At 41.3% G+C, this 25221-nt stretch overlaps 1 protein-coding gene across 3 annotated transcripts in view; it reads left to right on the top strand.

The window, feature by feature from the left end:
- Hs3st-a (Heparan sulfate 3-O sulfotransferase-A) overlaps positions 1-25221 on the top strand; it is a 123614-nt gene that overhangs the window by 58482 nt on the left and 39911 nt on the right. For all 3 annotated transcript variants that reach the window (XM_076899490.1, XM_076899488.1, XM_076899489.1), the window contains exon 2: positions 9251-9337. The gene's annotated coding sequence lies outside the window, so the exon portion shown is untranslated. The remainder of the gene's footprint in view (positions 1-9250; positions 9338-25221) is intronic.

The raw sequence follows: 25221 nt of genomic DNA, 5'->3' as shown, positions 1-25221 counted from the left end.
GCGAACAAACTATGCCACGTCTTACATCGAAACAGCTGATACCACGCTCTCGCCAATGGTGAATGCGGCTACCATCGAGATCTTAGCAAGGCTTAGCAAGTGGACGCATTGCTCTCGATGACGAACGAACCGAGTAGACCATCCGCACCGACTTACAGCAGGCCGAAGCCCCAGCGGCACGGGGTAGGAAAACAACGTCGCGACTTCATCAAGAGGTACGTCAACTGTGCTAAGCCCATACCCTGGTCGAGTACCCCGGGTGTATTCGACCAGAGCTGCAAAATCTCGATGGCCACCGAAAACCACATCAGTTTGATTGAGTATCCACTGTTTCGTTGCGTGGCAATGGAAAATGAAATGTCGAGCGAATAGAGAAAGAAACTACGTGCAGCGATTTCACGTAGTAGAAACTTAGAATGCTCAAGGGAGTATGTAACGCGTGTTTATCGGTACTGACTACACGCGGTTATGGAACTGGTTATTTCTCACTTCGGATAAGACAATGGATTTCTTTACAATTTTGTTACAATTGGGTTATAATTAAATGACTTAAATCTAAGCGCTTATAACTAAGGACGCACGCATCCCACGGCGATCCAATGGTGGTCCAGCTGTGATCCAGCGTTGAACCTCGAAATTGAAGTGAGGAAGGAACGAAATGGATTTCCGAACATCAAATGACGAGAACAACATAAATTTTAAGATTTTCTTAGTAGCTTTCGTTGATTATAATTCGAGGCAATCTGTTCACGTGAAACAGTTGGAAAGAATGTTGGAAAAGGTGGAACCCCAACGCTGTATTCACAGAAAATACCATTTTCTCGATTCCAAATACAAAGAGAATAGTGAAACTGCTTTACGATGACAGAATCGATGAATATAAAATCATTGATCAACCCCCACGATGATTTCAAGCGAGTTCTTGCACATACAAAAACTTTGAAGTGCAGAAATTAAAAAATAGTAGAGATTAAGTGGTCTTCCAATCATCAAACAACTTTCCATCGAGAACAAACACCGCAGAGAGATAAAAATTACTGTAGATTACGCAGGATTGTTTTAAACCTCCCTAATTCCGTCCAACAGTGTTTGGAAAGAAAAATAATGAGATTAATATCCAATGAACTAATTCACGTCGACCATAATGATGCTCGATTAGGATAAATTAGGGAAGTCAGGATAGAAGGGATTCAGGTTACACAGTTATAAAATTATATTATGTGAATGTACAGATATGTTCCTTAAAGTTAACTTAAATTATTTGCAATCCAATTTAAAGTTTCAAAGTCCTGAAAAGGACTTGAGAGATTTAAATTGTACTGCAAAAGACTCGATACTAAAAGTACCAGTGATTAAATTATTCTAATCTACTGCAAAATTAATGAAATATTATTAGGATAGTGAAATAAATGAATGAAATAATGAAAGTAAATCTATGAAATCTTATCTTTAATAATTAATAATGAAAGTAAATCTTGGAAATCTTATTTTTAATAATTACTAATGAAAGTAAATCTATGAAATCTTATCTTTATACAAGGCAGAAGTTATAAATCGTAATCTTTTAACTGATTCTGGTAATTTTAGTATGGAGTTTACAACTATACTTATGTCTACGTGCGTAGTCCTTAGCTTGATACTGTTTTCGAGAGCGCAATCTCTCGAAAACGTTACCAAGGGCCCAGGTCCACCCCGTGGAGGTGACTACGCAGGGACCCATCCCTAATTTCCCTAATCCCATCCACCCTCCATTACATTCATGTGTTCTCGGCACAGAAGGTGCCGAGGACTGACTCTACTTCTGAATTTAAAACCGGAATTCATAATACATTCTCCAAAATCTAATAAAGATTTCAGAGATTGCAGTATGAACTTTACGAAAGAGATGATTAGAAACGCCATAATCTTAATCAGAAGTGAAATTTGTAAAGTGAATCTATTGACACTTCAGAAAAATTAGAGTGTTCATCGGTACGATATATAAGATGATGACTATTAGTAAGAATGGAAACAATAAAGTTAAGAAAAGGAACTAATTTGAAGGAAAATGAAATTCGCGACGCGAGCAAAACGAACAAGTACCAAATAAACCTGCGTTAGATTCTCGCGAGAGCATTCTAACCCGATGGTCCAGCACTGGTCACTAGGCGAACCATACCCGACACAAATCGCGAGCAAGTTATGTCAGGTCTTACGTCGAAACAATTGATACCACGCTCTCCCCAATGGTGAATGCGGCTACCATCAAGAATTCAGCGAGACTTAGCAGTAGGACGCATTGCCCAACGACAAGAACGAACTTCGCAGACCGCCCCAAGTCGTCTTACAGCAGGTCCGAAGACCCCAGCGACACGGGGTAGGAGCTACTCGGAACGAACCCGCGTGAGCGCGTCCAATGTACTAAGCCTATACCCAAGTCGAGTACCCAACGGGCGTACCAATCGACAAGGGCTGCGAAATCTCAATGGGCTCCGAAAACCACATCAGTTTGATTGAGCATCGACTATTTCGCTGCGTGACGATGGAAGACGAAATCTCGAACTAATAGAAAAGAAAAGAAAAGAAAAGAAAAGAAACGAAAAGCTACGTGAAGCGATTTCACGCAGTAGAAACTTAGAATGCTCAAGGGAGAATGTAACGCATGTTTATCGGTACTGACTAAACGCGGTTATAGAAATGGCTATTTCTCACTTCGGATAGGAGAATGGATTTCTTCACAATTTTGATACAATTAAGTTACAATTAAATTACTTAAATCTAAGTGCTTATAACTAAGGTCGCACGCATCCCACGGCGATCCAACGGTGGTCCAGCTGTGATCCAGCGTCGAACGTAGAAACTGAAATGAAGAAGGAATTGGATTTCCAACCATCAAATGACGAGAATAACAGAAATTTTACGAACATGCGGAAATACCATTCTCATTTCGAAATATAAATAGAATGGTGAAACTGTTTTGTGATGATAGAATCGATGAATATAAAATTATTGATCAACTCCTACGATGATTTCAAGAGAGTTCTTGCCCATATAGAAACTTAGAAATGAAGAAATTAAAATCAAGTAGAGATTAAGTGGTCTTCCAATCATCAAACAACCCTTCGTCGAGAACAAACACCGCAGAGAAATAGAAATTACTATAGATTACGCAGCATTGTTTCAGACCTCCCTAATTCCGACCAACGATGTTTAGAAAAAAAAAATAATGACATTAATACCAATGAACCGATTAATGTCGACCAAAATTATACTCGATTGAAATAAATTAGGGAAGTCAGGATAGAAGGGATTCAGGTTACACAGTTATAAAATTATATTACGTGAATGTACAGATATGTTCCTTAAAGTTAACTTAAATTATTTGCAATCCAATTTAAAGTTTCAAAGCCCTGAAAAGGACTTGAGAGATTTAAATTGTACTGCAAAAGACTCGATACCAAAAGTACCAGTGATTGAATTATTCTAATCTATTGCAAAATTAATGAAATAATAGTTGGATAATGAAATGAATAAATGAAATAATGAAAGTAAATCCATGAAATCTTTATGCAAGACAGAAGTTGTAAATCGTAATCTTTCAACTGATTCTAGTACTTTTGGTATCGAGTTTACAACTGTACTTAAATCTATGCACGTAGTCCTTAGCTTGATACCGTTTTCGAGAAACCGGTCTCTCGAAAACGCTACCAAGGAGCCAGGCCCACCCCGTGGAGGTGACTACGCAGGGACCCATCACTTGTTCACTTACCAGTCAGCAGGCACAAGTTGTTGTCATCATTGACCACAGACGTTCACACTTGTCCACAATCATCCACTGGTACCGACTACCCTTGGCACTGCCACCACCGTCCACAATCGTTCACTAATGGCCACAATCCTCCAAAAGTGTCCACTAGTTTCCATCAGCGTCCACAATCCATCACTAGTGTCCACCACCATCCACAATCCTCCATAAGTGTCCACTAGTGTCCACCATCATCCACAATCCTCCACAAGTGTCCACTAGTGTCCACCACCATCCACAATCCTCCACAAGTGTCCACTAGTGTCCACCAGCGTCCACAATCCTCCATAAGTGTCCACAAGCATTCACAATCCTCCACAAGTGTCCACTAGTGTCCACCACCGTCCACAATCCTTCACAAGTGTCCACTAGTGTCCACAAGCGTCCACAATCTTTCACAAGTATCCACAAGTGTCCACCAGCATCCACAATCCTCCATAAGGGTCCATCAGCGTCCACAATCATCCACAAGTGTTCACTAGTGTCCACCAGCGTCCACAATCTTCCACAAGTGTCCACTAGTGTCCACTAGTGTCCACTAGTGTCCACCAGCGTCCACAATCCTTCACAAGTATCCACTAGTGTCCACCAGCATCCACAATCCTTCACAAGTGTTCACTACCCTTGGCTCCTCCACCGTCGTCCACCACTGTCCACAATCATCCACCAGTGTCCACTACCCTTGGTTCCTCGACAGTTAGCCATCAGCAGCAACCACTCTCATCCTCACCATGACCCTCTCGCCATGACGGTCAAACAGTCAAAAGACCCTTGACAGCCTCGCACTGCCTTTTATACACTCAGTCCCACTACCGTCAATCCCCACTCTCCTGGAAGTCGCGAGTTGACAAAATCAATTTTCATACTATTGCAACTTGTAATTTATTATTTTTTATATTTCTATTGTAAATTTATGCTCTTTGCAACTTATTGCAGTAGTATATATAATTTTTTATACATTTTTTTACGAATTGAACCCACATTTATAAGTCATTTTGTCTACTTTGGTAGGTTCTAGTGTTAAGTCTACAGTTTTATTTAAGTCTAGGTATGTAGTGCTAAGTACTTCACGTCTCCTTACCCCCTTCTAATTCTACCCCCTTAGTTTGCACAACGCAAACGATTTCAAATTTGGATTTAGCGATCCCAAAAACGGTTTGATGCAAATTTTATATGGGGTAGTACCCCTAGTACACAAGTTACTAATTTTGTCCACCTAGATTGGCCATCGAGTACACTATGCGTCGTTTGGTGACACGATGAAAGCCTATTTGCTTGCTTTTGTCCAAAAGGGGCCAAAGTAGCCTTGTCATTAGTTTTTAAGACATGAAGGAGACAGAGAGAAAGAGAGAGAGAGAGAGAGAGAGAGAGAGAGAGAGAGAGAGAGAAAGAGAACGAGGACGAGGGTGATTGGGAATGGTTCGACGAGTAGTGTAAAATAGGAGGTCGCAAAGAAAATCCATAGAACAGAACATGAAATAGGAAGTCGTAGGGAGTAACAGGTTTAAATCTAACAAAAAATAGCTTGGATTTGAATATACATAGATCACCCCAATTACAGTTTATATAATAAATAACTTTAATCTCGCCTGCACCTTGATACCATTCCACACATAAAACTTCCAACCCCAATCCAACGCATACATACATAGAAGCCCTAAAACAGAATCAACTCTGTGTTTTTGACGGAATCTGCGAAAAAAGTTGACTGTTCGCGGTGACTGTCATTAAAAGAAGTTAGAAGACGCGGTGGGTGGAGACGCGGGGTTTTTTAAGCGGGTAAGGAGCTGTCTTGGAAGGTTCTCGCGGGGCGACGCGACGGTGGTGAATTCCATTGACCCCGTTTCCGTAGCACGCACGAGGGTCCCTTAATCACCCTTGACCCGGTTCGCCCGCGGAATTCCGCGCACCACCTTTTCCAATCTTCCGTATCTGCATCCACAATGGATCTTTAGAGGAGCTCGCCGGATTCCCCTGAGCGTTACTTCACCCCCGACACGCCGCTGGTTACACGTTCAACCTTCGATCCGATCGGAATCCTCCCGACAGCTTCCACAGCCCTAACCGAGTTTAAACCCGGTGCGCGCCCACATGCAAACTTCATCGGTCACCGGAGTACGCCAATTTAACGCTTTGAATGGCACCCCGTCCATACGTCGCTCGTGCTAATTATAACGTACCCTCGATAGGGTACGTTCGATCATTTTTATGGATTTATCTCGTTTTCGTAACGGCGCTTCAAATATTTCGGGGACGCAGAACGCGTTCGACGAATCTGAAGAAATAATCGTTCGTTCGTTTTGTAAAGGTAGCTTTTAAGGGTGCGAGTGCTAACTTTCATGGATTTACCTCATTTTCGTAACGGCGATTCAAATATTTCGGGGACGTAGAACGCGTTCGACGAATCTGAAGAGATAATCGTTCGTTCGCTTTGTAAGGGTAGTTTTTAAAGGTACGAGTACCTAGAGGACTCGGAGTATGACGATTTAACACTTTGAATGGCACCCCGTCCATACGTTGCTCGTGCTAATTATAACGTACCCTCGATAGGGTACGTTGGATCATTTTTATGGATTTATCTCGTTTTTAAATTTCGGGGATTTAAAACGCGTTCGACGGGTTCGTGGAAATAATTGTTCGTCCGCTTTGCAAAGGTAGTCTTTAAGGGTGCGAGTACCTAGAGGACTCAGAGTATGACGATTTAACGCTTTGAATGGCATCTCGTCTATATGTGGCTCGTGCTAATTATAACCTCCCCTGGACAGGTTATTAGATTCTTTCAGAGATACTTTTTCTTTCAATTAATCTCGCTTGCATACGACGCTGAATACCGTGGGGGTGCAAAACGTTCTCGATGGGTTCAAGAAAGTAATTAATTGAGAAAAATCCTTGCTATACTCTTCGTTAATTTATTAATATATATTACATCTTTATATCCATTGTACCTTACTATATATATCTGAAAAAACTTGTGAGGAATTATATCGAGTTGTAAAAGGGGTTGGTTAGCCAAAGCTTAATGATGCAGTACAATTCTATTATCATTATTGTAATATATGTTTCTCTCTTCGTATGTAAAAAGTGAATTCTGCATTACTATCTGCCAACGCACTAGTTTGGTAATATACCATCGAAATACCATTTTCCATTTCCGAAACGACACTAAAGAATAGCTTCATCCCCAGCTATGTAGAACGCGGGTCGTATAAAAAAGCGAGATTGATATCGTTATCCGGGTATTTCATTTCCGTAGCATGAACTCAAAGAATTAATGGATACGTTTCGACGTGCCTGGAAATTAGAATTACAGTTCGCGAGCGTTGCAAGAGTGAATCCTGCCACGATTATGCTTAATCACGCGGCACTGGTAACATATTAATTAGCACGATACGCACGCACTCCGCCAGCTATCGATCCTTCGAGCGGTAATAAACGTAGATCTCGTTAAAAAAAAAAACGTGTTCGACGGGGATCTCGTCTGGCGTAGAAAAAAAAATCCTCTCGTCTATTTCCACGGGCGAACTAATTTCTCCCGCGAATAGCTCCGCGCAACAGTTTTTTCCACTCGTTATCAGAGCGAGAGGGCGCGTATAAATGCACGCGAAACCTTTCAGCTCCGCTGTACAACGCTGATTTTTATTTATACCTTGGATCAGAGAACGTGTAATGGCTCGCTTTAAAATAAAGTTTCATGTTTTCGTAATTTCGAAAAATGTCGCCTGAAATTCCCGCGTGAATATTTATGTTCCATTTTCTTCTTTTTTTTTTTTTATTGAAAGCTGCGTTCGCGGTTAATTCTCCCGCAGAACGTGTCCACGTTTAAAGAAGCTTGGGAAATGAAAAGCGGAAGTGTGCTCTGCGTGGAAAAATTTGGAAACCCAGACTGTTCTAGCCAAATTTTTCTAGCTAAATTTCTAGAATTTAATTCAAATTACGCAACGATTGATATATTCAGCTAGAAAATTTTGACTCGCGCTAAATCAAATACAAAAACGCACTTTGCGAATTATCGCGCGATCGAAGTGCATCATAGTTGCACGCGTTGGAAACCCAGACTGTTCTAGCCAAATTTTTTAATCCAAATTTCTAGTTAAATTTAATTCAAATCATTCAACGATTGATATCTTCAGCTGGAAAATTTTGACTCGCGCTAATTCAAATACAAAAAAGCACTTTGCGAATTATCGCGCGATCGAAGTGCATCGCGGGTTGCACGCGTTGGAAACCCAGACTGTTCTGGTTAAATTTTTTTATCCATATTTCTAGTTAAATTTAATTCAAATCACTTAACGATTGATATCTTCAGCTGGAAAATTTTGACTCGCGCTAAATCAAATACAAAAATGTACTTCGCGAATTGTTGCGCGATCGAAGTGCATCGCGGTTGCACGCGTTGGTACCCAAAAAGCTTTCGCGATAAACAGTTTTCTTTTAGTTAAAGCAGCGAGACTCGGCCGTTTCGTTGGTTTTAATTTCGCGCAGCTGTTCGATGCTCTGGAAATTCTTAATCTGAAATTAATACCTCGCGGTTGCTATAATCTCGCGTTACTAATGAACATTGCAGCACGGGCACACGCGTTTTAACGGGATTCACGGCTGCACGTGTGCTCGCTTTCAGCCACGCTTTATTTGCGTTAAAACTGTAAACTCGACGCGATCTAGGTTACCAGGTTCAACGGGGCTCTCGCAGGCGTCCCGAAATTGAAATACGGCTCGATAGCTGAACGGTCAAGAGTGTAAAATCATCGACCCAGCCTCGATTACCTTAATTCTCGAACAACATTCACGTTTCATTGTTTTATCGTTCGTATTTTTTTTTTTTCTCTTCAATCATATTATTGCCAATTGCTGTTCGCAGGGTTTCGACGAACTGTTACGAGACTGTTGATTAAAAATGATATTACTGACTCGCAGAAAAGCGACAAGGAACGCGTATCAGTTCCCGTGTTATTGAATATAATTAATTGAATCAATTATAAGAATAAATTATGTAATTTCTACGGGCATGCATATTCATGCAATTTATAATTAAAGTACGAACGGCGATTTTCAGTTTCAATTTGTGCAGTGTTGATTAATTAAACGAACAATAGACCGCAAACTGGTCTGTATTTCATGAGAGCGACTCTGCGAAAGAAATTTCAAAGGGCGACTCTTGAAGCCGAAATAAGATTAAAATCACGTTCGAGAATGATTCTGAACATTTTTTCTATAATGCACGAGTGCAGTTACGATGGAACGCGAAAGTGCTGTACGCTGCTCGATTAATCGTACGCGGGAAGATTCTGATATAGGTTAACGAGCTCTCGATACACTCGAAATTCGTTTTTCTTTCTCAGTTTTTTCCTCATTTAAGCTTTCTCGATATTGATTCCTATGATATCTCTTAAAATTAGAACAGACTCTATGTAATTTATATAGTAAAAAAGTGTGTTCTAATCGATTTGTTTTTGCGCTTGATTGCAGATCTTTAAGGGTAGAAATCAGCTTGCATGGACCTTGAATATCCGGCCTTAATGCGAGAACTGCAGGCACCCAGCGCACCGACAGAGGGTGAGTCTATTATTTATCGACCGATCAGCTTTTTTTCTTCCTTCCTCGATTATAAAAATACAGTATCGCTTAGAAATTCAATGCCCCGTAGCAGATTATAATAAGAAAGAAGGGAAACGGAAGAGCTGAAGCTTTGCTTCTAACAGTACCATCGGTTTGGTTCCTGAAACCTTTCGCTTCGAGGTTTATTTCATGCTCTATTCACGAGATTTACGCCACGGTCGAAGTGATTGCTATTTTTTCTTTTTTAAGAAATGTCTTTAGTTTTTTTTTATTATTTGAGTGCGAAAACTCAGATGGTACGTGACTGAATATTTCGTATTTGTGGCTTTCACTCTTTGATTCGATAGCATATACTGTGTCATAAGTCATGTCACTTTCGATAATCCTGAAGACTGATTATGACGAACTTTTACCTCCATTTTTTTTCGTGCTTTTCCTCTCTCTGCTTTTTTATTCATTCAACTAGGTTGATACACGCTTTGATTAGCATTTCTTAGCAATCACAGACCTCCAACCTTCCTCTGATAGTCCAATCACTCTCGATAACTTCAGCTGAACTGATGTAATCATGCGCATCCTTACTTCAAAATTAAATTTTTGAAAGTAGCAGATAGTTGTTCTAATCGGGGATTATCGAGTACTCGAACTACAATCACAGAAACAGTACAACCATTCTTTGTAATTAAAGTATATCTTCTCTCTTCAATTTTACGCTTTACGAAATAAGAATTGTTGGGGAAAATTTGTAGACACTCGAATTAGAAATCGTGTGATGTACACTTAACGTTTCTAACAATTATTTGAAATCAGCGTTCGAAGACTGACGAACTGGAAGAAAAGCTTAAAAAATGTAGCTTCCATTTCGCTCGTTTGTATTCGAATGTAGAAACCTTGGGTAAAAAGCATCGATCGACGAAGAATAGCTCGCCGATTCGTTCGTTTATTTGTTGAAGAACGGCCAGTCGGAATTGGGTCATTATTTCCGACAATGGCCAACAGCCGATGTTTGGCAATGCTCGCCTGCGAGTGTTCGCGGCGGATGAACGTTCGAATCGTGGCTCCTATCCAGGCCAATTACGCCTTGTCGACGAATTACCCGGTTTCAACAACTGTCGCGTGCCCACTGTCTTCGTGTCTTTCTCGTTTCTTCTTTGGATTTTCTTCCGTTCTCTCTTGGATTTTTCTCGTCTTTCCCTTGAATTTTCTGGTTTTTCCTTTGGATCTCCCTTGGATCTTCCTCGTCTCCTCTTTGGATCTTCCGTGGATCTTCTTTGGATCTTCCTCGTCTCTTCTTTTGGATCTCTCTCATCTCTTCTTTGGATCTTCCTTGGATCTCCTTCGTCTCTTTTTTTGGATCTCCCTCGGATCTTCTACGTCTCTTCTTTGAAACTCTCTCGGATCCTCCTCGTCTCTTCTTTGGAATTCTCTCGGATCTTCCTCGTCTCGTCTTTGGATCTCCCTCGGATCTCCTTCGTCTCTTTTTTTGGATCTCCCTCGGATCTTCTACGTTTCTTCCTTGGATCTCCCATGGATCTCTCTCGTCTCTTCTTTTGGATCTCCCTCAGAACTTCCTCGCCTCTTCCTTGGATATCCCTCGTCTCTTCTTTGGATCTCTCTCGGATCTTCCTCGTCTCATCGTTGGATTTCCTGTATCTCTTCTTTGGATCTCTCTCGTCTCTTCTTTGAATCTCCCTCAGATCTTTCTCTGATCTTCCTTGGGTCTCCCTTGAATTTCCTCGTTTCTCCCTTGGATCTCCATCATCTCTCTCTTGAATCTCCCTCGGATCTTCCTCATTTCTCTTTCAGAACTTGTCTCCCCTGCCAGATCACCCTCATCTCTCCTTCTCTGTCTTTATTTCAAACTAACCCTCGCGGAGATGAATACTCAAAACTAGCAAAAAATAAGGAAAACGAGATACCTTCGTTGGCAACTCGCCGTTTCGAATTGAAACGACCTACCTGCTGATAATGACTGCCGTGGCTCATCTTCCTCTCGTTCTTCTTCCCTTTCAAGCCACTTATACGTATACTCTGTCCTATTGTTACCGATTTGACGACAAAATCGAGCCTTCTCACATTTTTCGCGACCAACCATCGTTCAATTTTGGCACTGAAATAATTCAGAGTATAGATTTACTTATGCCACGTACATAGCGATGTATGCTGGCTGAATCTTTAAATTCGAGTCTCTCGAAAGTGGACCTCGAACGGACAAACACCACGTCTTGGTCTTCAACGTATTTTTACGCGCACGATCATCGTTCTCGCTACACGTTCTTCTAAATTGCAATTAGAGGACCGTTAAATGAAAGAAGCGAACGGTTCAGAGTGCAAGTATACAACAATTACTTCGCCAGCGGTAGTGGCTTCTTCTTTGTGAGGAACAGCGGGAGAATAACGCGTTGTTTTATTTTCAGAAAGTTTCGCGTTAAAATTAATTTCCTCATTAAAGTATAGCGCGAGCGAGAACCGGCCAGCGGCGTGTTCCGCGAGGAAAAAGATCCCCTCATATTATGAAACAGAACCGCGTCTACGAATTATTACGGCGGGCGTAATTCCGCTAGCGAAGAAACGGAAGCCAACGTTGCGTAATAACGTTCGAAAATATAGGGAACAGAGAGTGGCAGAGTTCGAAATTCGCGATCGGCTTCGCGTTCTATAGAGTAACGGAGAATGGGTTAGCTGCAACCGCCAGCGCGTCCCACTTTGATCTGTCATTGAAAATATTTTTAAAGCCACGCCGTCAGCCGGGGAAAATGCTTTCACGAAATTGCCAGAGATACGAACGAGGATGTCGCAAGGCGGAGCCAGGATGTTGCTAAGTGCAACTGCCTTAATGTCAGGCGAAACTTACTTGAGCTTCTTCTCGTATAGTTTTCAGTGCATTAATACGGGGATGCAACCCATTTTTTTTTTTTATTTCTTTGACTCTGCTATCGTTTATGAGATTCGTTGCGTCTCGATGTAGAATTATAGTTTTTCGAGAATTGTCCTAACTTTGTGAAAGATCAACGTAGGTACGTAATGTTAAAAAATTTTGCATCTTTAAAAAATTAATTAACCTTAGTTCTGCTACACTTTGTCCATTTTAACTATTTTGAAAATTTTTTATTTCATCTCCTGTACCTCTGTAACCTCTTCTACACTTCACTCGACAGTAGTTTAGAATGCACTAAATCAACAAAAAACTAATTCAAATTTGTAATTCGTTCCCTTTCATGTACGATCGAAAATTGCTTACGAATTTACTAAGGACGCTTGCCAAAAGCCACAGGTTGACGATTACTATAAAACGACCATTCAACATGAACACGAAGCTGCAATGAAGTACAACAGACGTCCCAATCACGCGAATAAAATAAAACTTCAAGAAACATCCCCAGTTACGTAACGCCGGTTCACGTAACTTCGAAGTTACGTATCGTAATAGCGGATTAATTATTCGTACGAGCGAGCAAGTCGAACAACGAGAGAGAATCGCGTGTCGTAATTGCCTGTCTAAACTATTAACGATCGTGTTAAAAGATCGACGGGGCAACGGTGACATTTTAATTAAAATTCTACCGAGATTCCGTTTGACCTATTAGCGAGCCACTCGATCGCGAGAACTCTTTTTCCGTTCGTGGTACTGGCAATTGTGAGCCCACGCTTCATCCGCAACGCCCACATCCGGTTCTCGGTTACGCGGCAACCTTGGCGAACGCGCGAGCCCTTTGAGGCGGCTGACTTACACTTTTTTCGCTTCGAATGCGCTCGAGGGATGATTCGTACAGGGTGAACGCGAAAGAAGAACGCCGTGCTGGGATATTTATACTTGTTCAGAGTTCGATTCGGTGGCTGTTGAAATGTTCACTTCCTTTTTAATGGGACGGTGAAGGTCAGAGTTTCAGGGGGTGGAGGGATCGCAGAGAATGATTGGAGGATGTTGGTAGCTCGATTTGGAATTTTTAGAAAATCGATACCGCTGAGGGTGGATGCGTGGATGATTAAAGTGAATATTGATTACTTAATTTGATGGTCTGTATGCAGTATTGGCATTTTGGATTCACCCTTTCGCAAATTAAGTTCATTATTCTTCAAAATCAAATTTGTCTTTTTGTAGATCAAGTACTTCCGCTTAAATATTTTATTTGAAAAGCAGTGCACGTAAACTGGATAATAAGAAATAAATAATTTCATTCAGAAGGATACAGATATCTATTTAAGAGTAATTACCAATTCATTATTAGTCACCAGCAACTGCTACTGCAGAACCACTATGTATGTATGTATAGCTTAGGATATATAAATTGTATTTACATACAATTTTCATATATACATATTATCAATTATATATTTATGAATTACATACTATGTACTGACTTTAATGAGTTTGTAATTATTTTTAAGTAAGTATTCGTACGTTTTTCAATGAAATCTTTGATTTCTTACCATCCAATTTGCACTTGGTGTTTCTTTTTTAAATAAAATATTTAAGTAGTAGTATTTGATTTTCTAAAGGGTGAATTTAAAGTTCCAATACTGTGCAATAAGTGCCAGTGCAGTCTGAAGTCTGTAATCGATGTGAAGAGGTATCAATAAAATGGCGATTATTTGTTATTAGACAGATTTAGAGTATACAGTCACTGGCATCCATAAAAAAATGTACTCGAAGGCTACTGGCTTGTAAGTAGCTAGTCTGACCTTCGTTTCCATCCCTCACTGCACTCGCACGTCGAAGTTTATTCGTTGAACGTTGGTTCCGCAATTTTCTACCACTTCCACCTAGTGGAAATCTGTGAAACAGCGACGCGAAAGGGGTTGGCGTGTTGTAATAACGATTACGCCCCGTATTGCGTACCATGGTCGTTGGAAAACACGCTCGCGAGCTCCACGCTGACACAGCGTTCAATTTTTTAGAAGCGGCAGAAAGTTTCTCACCGCGACGAAGCTTGCGCGCGATGATAAATTTTCAGTGTCGGGTGATAAAAAGTTAACTTCGTTGAATCCTGATTTCTTGTTTGCTCCCGCCCACTTTCCCCTTATTTTTTCCACCTGGAAATCTTTGAAGCTTCGCGCCACACTTGGCCGAGAAAACCAGGAAAAAGGGAGACAAGGGTGAGAGAGATGGTATTAGTACTGTCCTGATCGTGTGCACCGAATAACTTTTCCATTTCTGTTTTAACGTGTTATATATTTGTTCCATTCTCTGTATCTTTCTTCTTTTTTTAATACATTTTTAGTGTCTAAAAAATGTTAACGACAAAATATCCAACTATTTTGCTTAAGTAATGAATGGAATGGTCAGTATTTAAATTTACTTTTAATTATTATAGTATTTAAATCAACTTTTGGTCAGTATTTCGTTACCAAAAAGATCAATATAAAACACTAAATGGGTAATATAAAGCAGAAAAAACAGTATTATATCCATTCCATTATAGACTAATTGTAAGTCGAAAAATATTACATTTAATATATACAGTTACAATATATATAGTTTTATATTTTATATATTAAATCAAGTTATGGCTTATAATGGTTAAGTTATTTTATTTTTCATTTCAAATACTCAATACATATAAACAAAAAGAATATACATATTTAAATACTCACAAGAAGGAATCAAAATATTGTCTAGTAAAATACTGATTCTTCATATTTAAATGCTGACCCTTCGTATTTAAACCCTGACAAAAGAGATCAAAATGCTGACCAATAAAATACAACCCTTTTGTTTACATCATTCCTTACAACTTTCCTATAAGATTGTTTAAAAACTATTCAAAGTACAAGATTCTGAAACGAACCATTTCATCACGAAACAACCCGTGTTCCATAAAAAATTCGCGTTCTACAGAAAATGTCACGCAAACGCTCCCCTCGACCAGACGTCCATTAAAACAAGATTCACTCGCGGCGGGCAAGAAGAGGGGCCGGCAAAAAGCGGCGGCGTTTTTAAAGCGACAAAAAGGAAGGGTCGATAAACTTTTTGCTCGGCCATAATTCGTCCATTCAGACAGAAATATTCTCGACGGTATTATTCCGCGGGGATGGCGAAGTTTTCCCTGCGTTTCGCCCCCCTCGAGTGGCGGTGGCCCGCGCAAGAACCAGTCGCCGCTCGTCCACCAAAACTCTTCAACCCTCCGGGCCAAGGTTTCTCCGCTGCTCGCACGCGTCTTCTGGGAACCGAGACGCGCTCGTAACTTTCGCGAGCTACGTCCTCGTCGCAGCCTTTTCGTCCGCAAGTTTACGTCGCGCGAGGACCGCTTCGTTACCCACCCCTTCCGCTGTCCTCGAGCGGAACCACCCCCACGAGTTCTCCAGTTCCGCTCGTCTCCAGTTTGCCACGAGTTCTTCCTCCACGAGGCGTTGTTTCTCGCGCGTTCGCCAATTTTCTTTCGAATCACGACTGATTTTGCGGGTGCGCTAAGGGTGGTTTTGGGGTGAGTCGTCTTGCGCGAGCTGTTTCGTAGCGAAGCGTTTCGTTGCATTCGAGGTTCGAAACGCGTCTCTGCGAACCTCCTATTGCTTCGCGAACTGCATTATCGCAGTCTTACCGTACTTTTTTCGAGGTTCAAGTCGCGTCAGCTGTTAAGGTCGAGGTCGACTCGACGCGATTACATTCAGATTACGTTTTAGATTAAATTTCATTTGCATAGAACGTACAACTAAATACGTGCCTATGAAGTAGATCAACTTTACGACCTTTCACGAGCTTTCGATTCTGTTCTCACGAAATTCGTTATTTCGTTCCTATCGCTGCAACAAACGCACGGGATGATTAATTATAGAAGCGAGTAGTCGAAGAATGTGAAACATTTTCCATCCAACGAGCGTCAGACGATTTCTAAAACGTATCTCGTCACATTTTTGATTAAACTCGAAATTGCCAGCCATTAACAACGAGAGTGTTTACACGGAAGATGAAATATGGGTCGCACATTGTTCCGCCTCGCCCAGCTCGTCCATCGACGTAGAAATCGGTGAAAAAGGAAACTGGCGACTAACAAAACGGTCCCTCGTTACAGCGTATTTTCTCATATCCAGAGCTGTTCTCCCGTAACCATACCAAGCTTCCTCCGACCCGATGGATTCTCTAAACCGCGACTGGTCCCGATCTTTTCTCGCAGCCTGAAAAATCCACGCTTCACTGAACCCACGAAACCCTCCCCTCCGCTATTTCCGCGTTTAATCGCGTTCGCAGTCGCGTTGCGCGTTCATTTCCGCAGCCGTTCACGCTCGACTGCGCTCGCGGGGGTTGGGGCTCGAAGCGTTACACAGAGGAAGCGTCGAGCCGATATTTCAACGACGCGTCGGATTCATTTCTCGGATGAGAAGGAGGAACAAAACGACCGTTTCGTTTTATCATCCGCGTGCGCGCCCCGTCTTTCCCTTTTTCCACCCTCCGCGCCACCCCCTCGTCTCGTCTTTTCTCTTCGTTCTCTTTTTTTTTTCTCCACCTATCGGTTCATCCTTTATTCCAATCACAGGGCGAGGCAGCGCGCGAAGGGAACTGTACGCGCGCTATTCAGCGTTCCTTCGATTCCAGCGAAATGTTTCAGAAGCGATTTTTCTCTGACGCGGAAAATCATGGTTCGTTTGAAGCGCCGTGGAACGTGTAATCAGCCGTGGCTCGTTCGCGCCTAATTAATACTTGTTTCTCGGCCAACCCTCGCGATACGAAACACCACTCTGCCCCCTTTCGAGCTTTTCCACGAGTTTTTTTGAATCTGTTTTCGACGCACTCGTCCCATCTCTGCTATTTTCTTCGCAGCAACATTTCACTAATCAATGCTATCTGCATCGCGTTGTTTGTTCATTCGTTCGTTTCTCGCGATCGCCTCTTCAGCCACGCTGGACGAAAGAATCGCGTGTCGCCAGCGGACGAGGCTTCAGATTTTCTTATTAGTAGTTTGGGAAATCTACGTGGGTGAGGTTGAGTAATGCTTGTTCAGAATAACGGAACAAATCATTTATTTTAACAAATAGCAAATAACAATCTTTATACTCGCTCTATATCTGGACGTTATGCCGCTCGAATCTTAACTAACTCTTGAGGGCTCCTCTCTCTCGCATTATATCTATTTTCGCCCCCTCATTTCAGTGTCGAAAAGGAGGGGCACGTTCTTAATCCTCGAAAACGAAGAGAAAGTTTGGAGTCAAACATATGTTTAATGTCTCCAGTCTCTTCGTTTCGAGGATTAAGTATTTTCTTCCGCCCTGCGCTACGGGGTGTAAAGGCGACTACGGTGGTTACCACAGTAGAATTTGGTTTTGGGTGAATTAATATTGTTTAAATAAAATTTAAGGGTTTAAATTATTTATTAAATTTATTAATTAAAGAATAAGAATTTAAGTGAAAAAAAATTTGAAGGTGGGTTAGTGTAAGAAAAAGAGCAAAAATTATTAAATAAACATGAATCGAGAACCGTTGGGGTTGTGCCCAGATTTAACGCAATTGCTCGCAATGCTGTTCACCAAACTAATTTTGAATATCTTCCTCGTTACTTGCCACTTCTTGATCGTATAGAAATGTTCAAGCTTGCACGTTGGCGATTGACTGTACTGTTCGGTTACGTTCCTCGATTTTAAGTTTCGTGTCCTGCAAAAATTAATTTCAGAAATGACATTAGCTCGACATAGCTCGAAATTCGAGATAGATTGTATTCGTGAAGAACTTAGCGACAGAGGAAATGAAATCAGTGAAGACATAGCATTATTTTAGTATAACTGATAATTTAGACCTGAATTTTATTTAAGGGTAGAATAAATGTGAGTCACAATGCGAGTATCAAACAATAATTAATACAATAATTGACAATAGATGTGTAATAAAATTAGAAATTTGAAGCTTCGATATAAATTGCGATTTTTCAAATCTACAATTTTATTTTTTAAATGTCTTTATGTTCATCGATCGAAATGATCTTCTTGTACGTGCAGATACATTGTTAGACAATTTTGTTTCGCAAAAAGGGAGCTGCTCGCGTCGACCGTTTTCATTAAACGTCGAATGGGCTTCTTTCGCCGGGATGGTAATAATATTGACAGGGAAGTTAGAAAATGGTTAAGTAAGTTCCTGGCCGCGTAACTGGATTAAAGTGCCGCGCATCGGAGCGGTCAGGGGGATTTAAGTTCGAAATCCTTGCGCGTTGAAACTCGCCGCAATTACTAAGGTATTAATTTACTTTTTAAGCTGTTTCGGTTCCCGTACTTTTGATGGAATAATCGCAAGAAGGTAGAATTAAGCTCTACCCCAGCGAGTTAATATTATTTCTACGCCACGGTGGTTAAAAACCGCGCCGATTTCCATCAGCGACAGTGAGTTATGTTTTCAAATTTCAAGTTGAATCATAATCGCCTTGCGATTTAATTAATAACGCGTAATCATAAGCGGGACATTTGTCGTCCTGTTCACGTTCACCAGAAAATTGGGGTGTTTTAATCGTTTGTTTCGAGGCTATAGAAGAATTTCTGTTCGTTGACATTTTTCTTTTATATTGAAAAATTGGAAAGTTATAATTTACATTTTCTCGACGTCGAATTAAGTTCGCCATAAGACGATTCAAACGTATTATTTAATAGTACTACCAAAATAAAATTCGTGCTCATCGCGAACCGTTCAACCAAGAAACGTTCACTTTGAAATTCGCTCCAATTCTAAAACATCGTTTCGCTATCAGACAAATCGAACCTGCTCGCGTGCAAATGAGACAACAACTCGCAGCTTTGATCGTGCTCCGTTGAGAACGAAGAAGAAACGTGGGTCGCTTCGATTCGATACTTTGTTCGAACGGTTCGTCTCGCGAGTCGACTACGGTCGTTGCAAACAGACGGGTGGTTCGCTCGATCCGTCACGTAGGTCGAATTCGGTTCGAGAAACAAACGTTCAAGGCTTCGAGAGGTGGTTAGGTCAGGGCGGTGGATACAAAGCGAACGGGTAAGGCCGTTCGTAGGACGTGAGCCGGGTATTCGGTGGTTTCATCGTCGTTCCCGTGGTTCCCAGCCGGCCGACGCGAAATATCCAACAAGAAACTCAGCCACCGGAAATGTTAAAAGTTGCCGCTGGTATTTGCATAAAACCACGGAACTTCGGTTTCGCGGTCGGATGTCCGCGAGGATATCCACGGAACTGGGCCGTGGATGAGGTCATACGTGTGTCTATGCATGCACACGAGGAACCTAGAAATCTACATTTCTCCTTGCCACCTCGATGCTCGTTCTTCGTCCTGTTCGTTTTCTTCGCGGCGTTCTTGTTCTGCGTTTCGTCGTTTTCCTGTGAGTTTTTTTGTCTTGCATCGCGTTTCTTCGTGCTTCTCGCAGCGTTGCTTCAACATGTTTCTTCATCCCCTTGACAGTGTTGTTCCTCCGCGTTTCTTCGTCCTTCTCTGTATTTCTGCGTCCTCCTCGTGACGTTGCTCCTCCGTGTTTCTTCGTCCCCTTGACAGTGTTGTTTCTCCGTGTTTCCTCGTCCTTCTCCCTATTTCTGCGTCCTCCTCGCGATGTTGTTCCGCAGCGTTTCTTCGTCCTTCTCGCGACACGATGCTCACTAGCGTTTCTTCATCCCCCTGAGAGCGTTGCTCCTCCGCGTTTCTTCGTCCTTCTTGCAACACGTTGCTCCTCTATATTTCTTCGTACCCCTAAGGGCGTTGCTCCTCCGCGTTTCTTCGTTCCTTTTTTGCTCACGTTGCTCCTTCATGCTTCTTCATCTTCCTGACAGCGTTGCTCTTCTGCGTTTCTTCGCCCTTCTCGCGGCACGTTGCACCTCCGCGTTTTATCGTCCTCCTTCGTGTTTCGTCATCCTTCTCACGGCGCGTTGCTCCTCCGCATTTCTTCACCCCTCTGACTGCGTTGCCCCTCCGCGTTTCTTCGTCCTCTTCCGTGCGTCTGCGTCCTCCTCGCGGCGCATTGTTCCTCCACAGTTCTTCATCCCCCTGAGAGCGTTGCTTCTCCGCGTTTTATCGTACTCCTCCGTGTTTCTTCGTCTTTCTCGTGGCGCATTGCTCCTCCACATTTCTTCATCCCCCTGAAAACGTTGCTCCTCCATGATTCTTCGCGTCTGCTATTGCTAACCTGCTCACCACCCTCACTCGCAAGGTTATTCGGTGGTGTAAGAACGATTCAAATCTCCTGGCAATTTATCGCGACCAGCGTTATGCGTGGAAGAATTACGACCATTTTTGGAGTTCAACTTTCGTTTCGCCAGTCCACGGTTTTTTGCTCGAGTTTTTAAATTCCGCATTTGTAAATGAAATCCGTGTTGAACGAGCGGTATAATTACACGGACGCAACTCGGTGGATGCTGTATTTTACACGATGACCACGATCAAGGCCAATTTATAGGGCGATAAAAATATTCGCAAATCTCCAGCTTTACCGCAATTTCCTCGAAGATTCTAAGTTTAACATACACCCTGGCAAATTTTACGACGCCAGCACGGAATCAGCTTGTACTTTACGGAAGTTGGACAGTCGCTGGAAGAGAAATAGGGGCTCGTACTCTATAAAGTTGCCTGGTGCCGGCGGTCGGGGTTGGAGGAAGTATTGTTGAAATTTTTAATGCGACTACCGTCACGTTCCCATGTCGGAATTTTATCCTACCGCTGCCGCCAGTTTCCACTTATTTTCTCGGCTCTCCTTTTTAATTCGCCTCTTTGCTCGTCCTGGAGAATCGTTTAACGTTCCTCGACTTAGTCAACTTCCATTAGCAAGTCGGTGGAAATTGCGACATTAAATTCCTTCCGATATCCACTGTCGAATAGCTAATAAAACTATAAATATTTAGTATAAGAAGATTATGTAACATGTCACGTCTCTATGCACGCCAGTCTTCAACTGTTCGTTCATTCAGTCAAAAAGGGACTTCGTTCCCTCCTTTCTCGTGATTCTTAATTCTTTGGCCATTGTTAACGTCTAAAGGCGCTTAGAAATCTTATAATGCAACAATGCAGAAACAATTCGAAGCAAAATGCAAAGAGATACATAATGTTGTTTTAATCTAGCGGGATTTGTTTGAGTACGCGTTACGATGAGACTTAGTTTTGGTTGATAAGCCAAGGAAGGGCGCAAATCTTCATCACCGTTGCAACGTGCGCCCTAATACGTGTTACAGTGATAGAGAAGTAAGTAGATGCAATTGGAATTGACATGATTTCTTAACAAACAACAATTCTATTTAACTTAAAATGAATTGACAAAGATCGAGTGTTTCTCGTGTTTTCTGATGTGTCTGAATCTGAATTTCTACTAAGCTTTTGAGCAATGAAGTCAGAATGTTTCATAGATAATTCGTGTGAAGGAATGGTCGAGGGTGTGAGAATTAGATGAGACTTTTCTAAGGGTTGTAGGTCAGTGGCGACTAGTGAGAGGAGCAGACAATGAAACAATAAATAATGTTGAGTCACTTAATTTTGAAATTTCTGATGAGGCGACATCCTGTTGCTTTACGAGTCTACTACTGCCACGTGTCAGTTAGGATTTTTGCAGGATTTGTGAAATTAGGAGTTTAGTAACCAGATCTTCCATCAAGTGAATTATGACGAGTGTCTGAATAATCATTATAGCATGAATCGTACGTTTGTCGCAAGACAAGATTCTTTTATTCGAATCAATAAAAATTCTGACTTTGGTGTCAATCAAAGGAATAGTAATTATTTTATAGAAAATTGATGAAATATTTCCAGCGAGTACGGATCGTCGTGGCAATTGGAGCAATGTCTGAATAATTATTATATCATGAATCTTACGTTTATCGCAAGACAAGATTCTTCTTTACGAATCAATGAAAATTCTAACTTTGGTGTCGATCGAAGGATTAGTAATTATTTAATAGAAAATCGATGAAATATTTCCAGCGAGTACGGATCGTCGTGGCAATTGGAGCAATGTCTGAATAATTATTATATCATGAATCTTACGTTTATCGCAAGACAAGATTCTTCTTTACGAATCAATGAAAATTCTAACTTTGGTGTCGATCGAAGGATTAGTAATTATTTGATAGAAAATCGATGAAATATTTCCAGCGAGTACGGATCGTCGTGGCAATTGGAGCACTGTCTGAATAATTATTATATCATGAATCTTACGTTTATCGCAAGACAAGATTCTTCTTTACGAATCAATGAAAATTCTAACTTTGGTGTCGATCGAAGGATTAGTAATTATTTAATAGAAAATCGATGAAATATTTCCAGCGAGTACGGATCGTCGTGGCAATTGGAGCAATGTCTGAATAATTATTACAGCATGAATCGTACGTTTGTCGCAAGACAGGATTAGGATTCTATTTTTCGAATCAATGAAAATTCTGACTTCGACGTCGATCGAAGGAATAGAATATCAGAATAGTTATTATAGCATGAATCGTACGTTTGTCGCAAGACAGGATTAGGATCCTTCTTTTCGAATCAATGAAAATTCTGACTTTGGTGTCGATGGAAGGATTAGTAATTATTTGATAGAAAGTTAATGAAATATTTGCAGCGAGTAGAGATCGTCGTGGCAATTGGAGCAATCCGGAGGAAAGTTTCAGCAGGAAGCATTGGTTTTATAGAATGACAACTGGCCGAGTGCGGGACGCGTCCGCGATCTATTTAATTGTCCCACGGCGGGCAGTGGCCGCGCGGCTCCGAGCCTTCGCGCGTAAATTCAATTTGGATCCCGGTAAATGCGCGACGCAATTGTTATAATTGAATCGCTGAATAAAACTTTTAAACGGCCAGCGGGACGAAAAACGGTCGAGCGTTTAAGGCGTTAAGGCGATAAGTGCTTTCAGCTGTACACACTCTGAGACGCTGAAAGCAAACGTTGTTATTGTGTTCAGCGGGTGTTCGATTTGCGGATAAACGGAGAACCGTTCTCCAAGTGCCAGCTTCATCGTTCGCCTAATTATCCGAACGATGCTCACAAATGGATTTCGAAATACACTCGTCTGTCGTCGAGTTTTAACGTTTCGTGTCACAGCGTCGATCGTTTTAGTTTCTGGCGAATTAGTGACACGATGCTAATACGATTGTTGGTGGACTCTAGTTTTGTTATACATCGCAGTTCCAACTACGTATATACGCTTCTTGACTATTCTTAGCTATTTATAAAACTATATACGTTTAATGCTGGAGATTGCTAAGTATTGTCTTGGAGTGAACTTGGATGCCATAAGGAAAGATCCATTGGATATGTCTTAATCTTCTTAAAATATGAGATAGATGGGACATGGTTAACTAATCACCACACAGAGTTTGTTGTTCGCTTTCGAGCTCGTACTCTCGGTTCGCATCGTCGACTGTGTCTTTTTCTGCTTGCATTCACACCACGTAGGGTCTTTTTGACCTACGTGATTTTCATCGCGTCTCTTCCATAATTATTGGAAAATCCCATGACCAGCTGAGCGCTGCTTGTTCGCCCTATGTGTCGCGCGTAGGGTTAAATACCCCGACCAAGACTTTTCGAGGTGCGAAATGTCAAGCGTCGTTGTCAAGTGGCGACGAGCACTACATAGAAAAGGTGGATTCGTCTATTGCAATTTTACGAAAGTTAGTGAGGAAAGCATCGAAATTAATTGGTCGACGAAATTTTGTGGAAATAGCAAAACAGCACCCCCAAATCCTCAGTTACTAACTTAGGATCGTAGCTAACTACGTGTAGAACTGAAGTTCAGAAGAATCAGCTGCGATAATTATTAATTAATACATTGTATACATATATTTGTTTATTTGACGCTTTATGGGGCCGTAACATCATTCGCAAATAAAGATAGATGAAACGTTTATGGCGCAGCTTCTATCGAAATGTTAATGGCGGACATCGGGAGTAATAAGGTCCAAGGTTGCGTCGCAACCTCGTCGTTAGTCAAAGGAATCGTAATTGTCAACTTAACGGGAAATAGGTCGTCTCGAGTGAAATAACTGGGACGAAGGCCACCGAAATCGAAGGAATGCACTTGACAGTTTAATTAAAGACAGCCAAGTCTCTCGATCATATTGGATAATTATCCGTGTTTTCTCCTTTGGAAACGGGCCCCGCGCTCTATCCTAGCAAACTTCACATTTCTTCCATTCAATTTTATTCATCTTATCAAGATTCGCTGTGCTCGTTTAGGTATTACAATTAACTCGAAAATCATTTGATGTTATTCCATATTCTTAAATGTTACTCTGAATTTTTCATCGTCTTCCCTTGGGTAACTCCTTAAATAATTAATACACTGTGTACAGCTTTTCCAGTCGTAATTAAGACACGAGATGTGGCACTCGTACGTATTTAACTTTTCTGTAGGATTGGCAAGTGCCAAAATAAGTTGAAGAATTTTATATTTTCACGATACAATAACACAAATTAGTATCGCATTATATAGAGTCTTAGAGTCAGTGGCACTCGTAGGTATTTAACTTTTTTGAAGAATTAACAATTATGAGAACAAGTTGAACAATTTTATATTTTCATTTATTTTCACGATACATCAACACAAATCAGTATTGCATTATATAGAATCTTAGAGTTAGTGGCACACGTACGTAACTTTTTTGTAGGATTGGCAAGGGTGAAAATAAGCTAAAGAATTTTATATTTTCATTTATTTTCACGATACAACAACACAAATCGGTATCGCATTATCTAGAGTCTCAAGGATAAGTTTCTATAGAATTCTATATGAATTGAACTCACTGTGCAATATTAATACCGTTAGTTTGCATAAGAGAATAATGCCATCCGTAGGTAGATTAAAATTCACAGAAGGCCGCTCTCGCGTTTGCAGGATTATGCTCGCACTGTAATGATAATTACATACGGAACTGGCTCTAGGAAAGTGTCACCAATTTTTGCCCCTGCTCACGGTTCATGACGCAATTAAGTGGTAGTGCGCTACGAGTGCACTTTTTACGATAACGACCAGTCGA

Source organism: Xylocopa sonorina, chromosome 8 (assembly GCF_050948175.1).
Source record: "Xylocopa sonorina isolate GNS202 chromosome 8, iyXylSono1_principal, whole genome shotgun sequence".
In the NCBI taxonomy this organism is placed as follows: domain Eukaryota; kingdom Metazoa; phylum Arthropoda; class Insecta; order Hymenoptera; family Apidae; genus Xylocopa; species Xylocopa sonorina.
Note: the sequence above shows the minus strand (reverse complement) of the source record. Positions and strands in the feature narration are given on the sequence as shown.